Here is an 8,702-nt window from a genome sequence, read left to right as displayed (position 1 = left end):
AGGCAATGACTCCCATCTTTCCTGAAGCTGTCTATAGGAAATAGGTCAGTTGTGAGGCTTAGGACTCCCTCGGCCTCCTCTCCATCTGTGTCTGGCTGTTGATGAGCTCGTGTAAACCCCAGGCAGTTATCTGACGGTGTTGAAAGTTTGTGATCTCAATAGCTGTGTAGAAAATATTTCTCAGCCTCTCACCCCACCCCTTTAAATGGTTCCTGAACTTTGGAGGGGGTGGTATAAATGCCTTGTTTAGGAGTAAACACTCAACCATTATTTATTCTCAAGTTCTTGTGTAGTCATGAGTCTCTGCATTTACCACAGTTTGCTGGAAAAAGGTTTCTTTGATTAAGCTTGAAAGTAGTAGTTGTCTATTGCTATAAAAACTATATTTAGCTGGCCACACCATGTGGCAGAGGATGGTCTTGTTAGACATCAGTGGGAGGAGAGGCCCTTGGGCCTGAGGGTGTTTGGTGCCCCAGTGTAGGGGAAGGCCAGGGTGGGAAGACTGGGGTGGATGGTGGGTGGGAGAGTACCCTCATAGAGGTAGGGGGAGGGGAGGAATGGCATAGAAGGTTTCCAAAAGGGAGACCTAGAAAGGGGAAAACATTTGCAATGTAAATAAAGAACATATCCATTAAAAAACCCTACATTTAGAAGGTGGTTCAGCACTATTTCAATTTACTGAAACAACAGAATTAAGTTCCCCCTAGGGCCCGTGACCTCTCTTGTCATGGACTTTTAAGTGAATCGATAATACCAGGTATAGCTTCCCCACTAGAGTCAGCCTCAATCCAACTAGAGAGCAGTTAGTTACCTCCATAGGAGCCATGCCACTATTGCACAGTGGAAGCCTACTTGTTAGGCTTATATTAAAGTTTATAGGGTTCACTGCTGGGAAAAACTGTTAAAGCCATTTTATACCGGCAAGATGAATAAACATCTTCCAACACCATGAAAGCTATCCAGTTAGGAGGAGGCCATGGAAGCTAAGTTTTAAGTTTAGTCATTAATTTCATTTAATGACCAATCAAACAATAAATAAAAACTCATTACAAAACAACCAGAAGGGTACATGCTACACACAAAGGGATGAATTATATATTTTCTCTACAGGTAAAGAGATAGTAGCCTGATGGTCAGAAGTGAGTTGTCCTTGCTGAATAATTTCATCTGTGATTTTTGAAGAGCTAGTGTAAATATGATTTTTTTTTCTAAAATAGAAGACACAGCTAGGTGAAGCAAGTTAACTACATTCACTTATTTATGCCTTTCTCTGGAATCTTACCAAAATGACACAAAAAATTATTAAAAATGTAAATCCTTACATAAAAATAAAAAAGAATGGTAAAGTCAAATATTTGCCAACTATTTTCATGCTGGAAATCCAATGGGTGACTTACTTATCAGACTATAGATAAAGCTGTTGATGGCAGAAGCACAAAAAGGCAAGCCAATTTGTCCTGTACCTACCTAAAAATGCCAAGGACGGTTTCATTACCTAGAAGGCAAGATGGAGGATTGATGGGAAAGGGAGAATATCTATGGAAAGTCTTGAAAACTCGTTAGACTCATCTAACCCTCTTTAGTACAATGTGGTGACTGTTTTCGAACCCAGACATGTGAGGAATTGGAATTTTTCTCTCATTGGATGCTGAGATGAGTTTTAACTTGAATACTAAGTCTACTTGAGAGTGGTTGTGATGATCTGCACCGAGACTCTGGGAAACACTGTATTGTAAGATTCCACTACTATTGTTCCCCTGCTTTGTCTCTAGAATACTCCCCTATTGATTAACTTCCCAGGAAGAAGGCTGAAAGACTGATTTTATTTATTTTCTGAGGTGTGTGTGTGTGTGTGTGTGTGTGTGTGTGTGTGTGTGTTTAGCTTGATTGCAAAGCCTTGAGTGTTGAATTTGGTATTCAAATGACATGTTTTAGTGGTTTCATTTCTGCTTACAAAATAAGCAAATAAAGCCCCAAAAGACCTCTACAAAACATCTTAAAGGATGAAGGCTTTACTTTGGTTCATGGTTTGGGGAATGCTTCATCATAGCATGGAAGTCACGTGGGTAGAACCTCAAGGCAGACCTTATTCTGCAGTCATAAAGCAGAGAGCGATGGATGCTGCCAACTGTTCTTTATTCAGTTCAGGGTCCCAGCCCTTGCACAAGAGCCACCTATGTTTAGGATGGCCATCTCACACCAGTTTAAACAAATCCAGAGTCTTTCTTATAAGCATACCCAGACTGTGTCCTAGATGATTATAGAGTCTGTCAAGTTGATAATCGATATTATCGATCACACAGGCCTAGATTTAGTCTGATCACACTATAAGATCATCACATGTCACAGTCTATCATGTGGACAGAGCCTTCCATTATCATTTTTGAATTTTGTTCTTAATTGTGAAGAAAGAGTTTTTAGAAACAACATTAAAAACCTTGCAAGAAAACTGCTAAAGTGTCAAATGGAGGAAGAGAGAAAGGAAAGAGAAGAAGAAGAAGGAGCTGGAGAAGGAGAAGAAAGAAGAGGAGGAGGAAGAGGGGGAAGAGGAAGAAGACAGAGAACAAGAAGAAATAGAGTAGGGGCTAGAGAGAAGACTCAGCAATTAAGAGGACTTAGTGCTCTTCTAGAGGTCCCGAGTTCAATTCCCAGCAACCACATGATAGCATACAGCCATCTGTAATGAGATCTGATGCCCTCTTATGATGCGTCTGAATACCATGGTAGTGTACTCACATACATAAAATAAATATATCTTTTAAAAAAGAAGAAAGAGATAGAGTAAACTTAGATGAAACCAAGGCAAGTAGGGTAGCAGGCCCCAACACATAAACAGATACCCACAGTCATAGATATTGCCCACCGCACAGGCTAACTAAAATCCTTATAGAGACTGTATACATGAAATAGGGAAGAGAAGCCATTAAGTAAAGAGAAAGTATATAAAAATTCCTTTTAGAAAGAAAAATAAAATGCTAACATAAAAACTTTAATATATTTTAAAATTAAAATCCAATTACTTTGTTTCACCTTTCCTTTTCCCTTCTCCAACTCCTCTAACATCCCCTCTGGCCAAGCCCTGCCATAGTTCTCCCATCTTCTCATAGTGATGGCCTCTTTTTATTTGAATATATTCAAATATATCAGTACAGCATGCTGAGTTCCCTTCTGGTGTTTGTGTGTATGTGGTTTTAGGACTGAGTAGTTTGTGTTGGATAACTAATTACAGGGCTCTTCCCTAGGAGAGATGGAAAGGCTAATTCATTCTCTTTCTGTCTCGCTCTCTTTCTGTCTGTCTCTCTCATTTTGTCTGTCTCTCTCTGTCTCTGTCTCTGTCTGTCTATCTCTAGTCATTAGTTTCTTTATTTCTCTTTTTGGAGTGGGACCTGGTGACATTCCCTGCCCTCCTCAGTGTTAGCACTTCTATGGTACAATTATAATTCAGGTCTCATTCATGCAACTACTTCTAGGAGATGCAGTCTCAACAGACTTCCTGGTTCTCTGACTCCTACAATTTTTCTACCTTCTTCTGTGATGTTTCCTGGGCCTAGGGTGCAGGAGTTATGTTGAAGATCTGTCTTGCTCGTGCTGGGATTGGCATGGTTTGTTGATCTCTATATTTGGTCCATATTGTATGGTCTTCTGTAATAGCTTTCATTTTCTCTAAATAGAAACTTCTGTGATGAAGGGTGAGATTTGCATTTATCTGTGGGCATAAGGATAAATTTTAGAATATAGGTAGGAATAATGATGGTCTAGTAAAGTGGCACTAGTAGATTTTCTTTTAAGATTCATGACTGCACCAGCTCTAGCAGTTAACTAGTTTGTAGAACTAGTCATGACTTCTCTCCTATAGTATTACTTCTCTCCTAAGCCCCATTTAGAGAGCTATCGTTACTGGCATGATATGAGTGCCATTAACGGACTTTAAATATATCCTGCCATGCTGGTCAGTGTCGTAGTGCATAAGTATCACAGCTATATAAGATTATTAATTACTTCCCTCCCTTGGCAGATTGCAGAGTACTTTCTAGTACAATGGAAGCTAGATTGTAAAAAGGAGGCATTTAGGTTGGATCTGATTTGAATAATCTGATTCCTGTGTTGTGTGTACTTGGAAACTGGGACCTACCTTCAACCTCCAAGATGTGGCTAAGGGCATTAAAGAGCATTATGGGAACTCTAATGTCTAGATCTGGAGTTGAAAACATGGCATGTTTGATACTGAAATATTTAATCCTAAATAACATAATCTTGAAAATTGAAATCCCCAAACATCAATATTGCTAATGTCTCCATTCTGAAAATCACAAAGCTGGAATATAAGAATCCTAAATGTTAAACCACAGAATCCCAAGCATTGAAGACCACAGTTCTCATGAGCTGACTTTAAGATGGGTAGAAAGATTAATTATGGAGAAGGGATTGGCCAGGTTATATAACAATGATGAAACAAATGTGTCATTTGCCTAGGCTGGCATTCCCATCCCACTGATGAAATTCCAGTTTTAATGAAGAAAAGCCACATGTGTTCAAAGAAGCCAGTGATGTTACTGTCTAGTTTAAAACTATGCATAGAAGGGTGAGAAGACATGCCAGGGCTTTTCTGTATTGTTTCCATTACATTTGTGGTCTATCAGTACATGTGGAACAAATTTCCAAGTGCCCAAAACAACATAAAAACATGATACAGGAGACAGGAGAATTTAAATAGAATCCCTTGTTAAAACATACTAAACCTTAGGAGAGTTTCAAAAGGAGCAGCGTACAGGAAGCAGTGGGAATGTATTGTTCAAATTCTGATATCAATCTCTGGCCTTCACACACATAGTACATGCACATGCACGCCCATGTAACACATGTGCACACCCATTGAACACATACACGTGCACACACACACACACACACACACATACACACACACACACTATGTAAGTAGCCTAATAATATCTAGAAGTGTTTCTTGTGAGTGAGAATTAATTGTCAGTAAGAAAATTAGTAGTGGAGAGATTAGAGCAGCATAAAAATACAACCAATTTTGACTTCACATAACTACCTGAGAATGAGGAGACATGTTAGGTGAGAATTTCAAAATGATTCACCTTCCTAGAAATGGGTAAACTATTTCAGAGAAAAGTGGTAAATTATTATTTGTTTTTAGCAGCCCTTGTGATAGACAATAATGTTAAGGCCTGCAAAGATTTTTAGAATATAAAACTAATTTTATAGCAGAAAATTTAATGGAAACTAATAAAATAGAGATTCAATATGAAAATCATGGATGAAGAAAAATTACTCATTATGAAATATTAACATGTCCTACAATGTAGGTATCTCAGCATATTTCTAGAAGGAGGGCCACATGCACAGTGGCTACAATTGATGCTGCATCTATCATGCATGATGCTGAACACACCTCTTAGTTATCATGATTTTATAATGAAGTGGATGTTTCAGAGACTTTCTAAACCATAACTTCTCACATAAATTTTCATTTCAACTGAATTATTGAACTCTGAATTCACCAACATTCTCTCTAAATTCATAGAAACATGATAGCACTTTTTATTTTTATTTTGTTTTATTTTGATATAGTGTCTAAGTATATAAACATGTCTGGCCTCGAAGTCTCTTTGTAGACCAGGATGGCTTTGAACTAATATATATCTGCCTGCCTATGCTTCCTAAGTGTTGGGATTAAAAGCCTGTACCAACATGTCTGGCTGATAGTGAACTTTACAAAAATATAGAAACATAATTCAGTTGAGTATCAAAGAAAAGGTTAATGTATGCAACAGTACTGAAAATATAAAAGACAGTGCCATGCAGTTTTCAAGCCCTTTTTATCCAAGTCTCAGTAAAAACAAAGACTAAAGCATAGTTGTAAAATTGTGGATGGAGACAGTTGAGAGTCAAGACGGCACTGCAACAAAGGCAGTTATTTTGGAATCTCGTTGTTATGGCTCCTAAGATGTAGACTTGCATTCTCCTGATTTTCTCTAATTGAAGATTATTTTTGTAAAGGAGATGTGGTCTAAGTGACAATTGCTATTCTAGAGTTTCCTAGTAAACTTCTGGAAAAGTTCTTGTCAAAAAACAGGCTCTTATTTCTGGTTGGAGCTTTCTCATCAAATGCCCATGTATTTTTTTTTCCTACTGTAACAAGCTTAAGGGGAACACAGAAACTTTCAAGGGTGTTGCCACATTTGTATTACCTTTTTGTTTTAAAATAAGTTTTAGAAACTTCATTCACAATAACTAAATGCAGATTGGTTTCTTCAAGAAGATATTGAGTGGTATGTGCAGTGAAGGGGGCTTAGATGTTGAAAGGATGAAGAGAAATAGAAACGTCACTACGACCAACCCCACCATTCCTGTGGCTGCTTGGAAACTCTCTCCCTAGAGTTACTAGCCCAACGCAGCACAGTCTTTAGGCAAGCCAGAGTCACAATGCTACATTTGCTTGAGTAAAGAAATGACAAAAAATTCTGGAAGAAAAAAATGTAAGTGAATATCTTAAACTCGTCTCTAAGTGTTCACCTGGAATACACTGAAACGAAAGTTCTTAATAATGAGGTAGATAGCATGTTAGACTTGGTGTCACTGGGACAAATACCTGAGCCAAACAATATGAATGAAGAAAGACTTGTAATGGCTTATAGTTCCAAAGCTTTTTGTACAATGAGCTAGCTTCATGCTATGCAGTTGAGGTAAGACTTAACATCACGGCATGCAGCATGTGGTAGGGCAAAGATACTTATTTCATCAAGACTGGAAGTATGGGCCCTGGACAAGAAACCATGGACAAGAAACCATGAGCAAGATACATCTTTCCAAGGTACCCCATCCACTTCCTCCATGAGACTTACCCTCCAGTTTCAGCACTTCCCACCCACACCTTGAATCCATCAGTAGATTGATCTAACTGCTCCTCCAAAGCCCTGCCTCTTATTGCCACTTACACTGGGTGATCAGTTTTCTAATACATAAGCATTGTATAACATGCCCAAACCATCACTTGTCACTTACCATAGCTACTCTACTGCTTTTACAGTGAATTCATAGAGTGATTTGGTGGAATCATGTATTTTCACAAAGGCTAACCCCATCTTTTAACATCTTGAGAGTCCAGTTTCCAGAAAGTAACCATTTATCTGGGACCTTCATATGTGTACTCACCTCTGTGGCTCAACAGCTCCCTGATAGCAAATGACTAAGTGCAGTTTATACTCATGCTTGGCATGATGGTTGCCATTAAAATTTTACTTTTGTTTCAATTGGGGAATGTTCCATTGCTTTGGATTCTACTACGTAGTGACTTTGGCCTTTTTATGTAGCTCAGGATATTATGAAGAAAGCATTACATCAACACAGTTATGATGAAGAACTGACTTGGGGTCTTTGCTTTACCATTCCATTGTCATTTGAATATGAAGTATCTTCTACAAACTCCCATGTTGAACACTGAGTTTCAGGTGGAGAGGTTATTTTTATAGGTGTAGTAGATAAGACAGAGTCTAGGCAATGTTAATATTTTGGACCCTAGGTTCTAACTGAAGCAAGTAGGTCCCAGTGGTTACTTATTGAAGGTTATATTTGGTTCTTACATCCCTTCCTCATTCTCTTCTTGTCCTCTGTGAGGTGAAGAGTCACCTTCTTCACATGTTCCTCCTCTTGGTTAGATGTTCTAACCAAGATATAGGAAAACAATCATGGGCAGAACCTTCTGAAACTGTGAGCTCAAATAACTCCTTTATCTCATAGTTGTTCTATCATGTAATTTGCCCTCAAAAACAAGAAAAGTACCACTGGCATGGGCAGTAGAGTAATAGACTATCAACAAACGTGTTTCAATTCAGCTACAGCAGGAGTTATGAGATGATTACAAATCAATAAACATGTGCTCACCAAGAATCCAGGTATTTCAATGTCTGGGCAGTACAAGATGCATTCTACTGACCATTCGGGAACATGGATAAGTCCATGTGGACCTGATACTGGTACTTGAGGAAAGAAATAACACTGGGAGGACCAGTTGCTTAATGGTAACCATCACCATGATGGGTTATGTACATAATTCATACTTCAAATAAATATTCCATCTCCTCATTTATCAACTTAATGGTGGTGATTATATTTTCCATGTAGTTTCCAGGTTATTCCAGAGTAATGCATAGGATTATGAAGACAGTTCAAAGAAGAAAAAGAAGAAAAAAAAAGAAGGAGGAGGAAGAAGAAGAGGAAGAGAAGAAGGGGTAGAAGAGGAAAAAGAGCAAGAAGAAGAAGATGCAAAAGCAGAGGCAGAGGCAGAGGCAGAGGCAGAGGCAGAGGCAGAGGCAGAAGACAGGGAATTCTAGCCTTAGCTCTAGAGACAGAAAATGTTACTTACATCTTTTGGAGAAGAGACAGAAAATGTTACTTACATCTTTTGGAGAATAGGTATTTTTTTTTTTTTGTTATACAGGAATTTTATTTGTAGAAGTTTCTCTGACAATCTGTGTACATAAATATTATGTAGTTATTGAAGTAGATTAGAGAATACTCTGTTTTTCATAGTCAGTCTGGCATCATTTGTATCTTTCTCACCAGCACATCTGTTCTCCATTAAATAATTATCTCCTCATCACAGCTTGTACAGCTTGAGGGACCTTTTTCTTTGATCATGTATTTTCTGAGACAAGGAACGGAGCATGACTTCATGG

Source organism: Mastomys coucha, unplaced genomic scaffold (genome assembly GCF_008632895.1).
Source record: "Mastomys coucha isolate ucsf_1 unplaced genomic scaffold, UCSF_Mcou_1 pScaffold23, whole genome shotgun sequence".
NCBI classification, from domain to species: Eukaryota; Metazoa; Chordata; class Mammalia; order Rodentia; family Muridae; genus Mastomys; species Mastomys coucha.
This window is presented reverse-complemented; position numbering follows the sequence as displayed.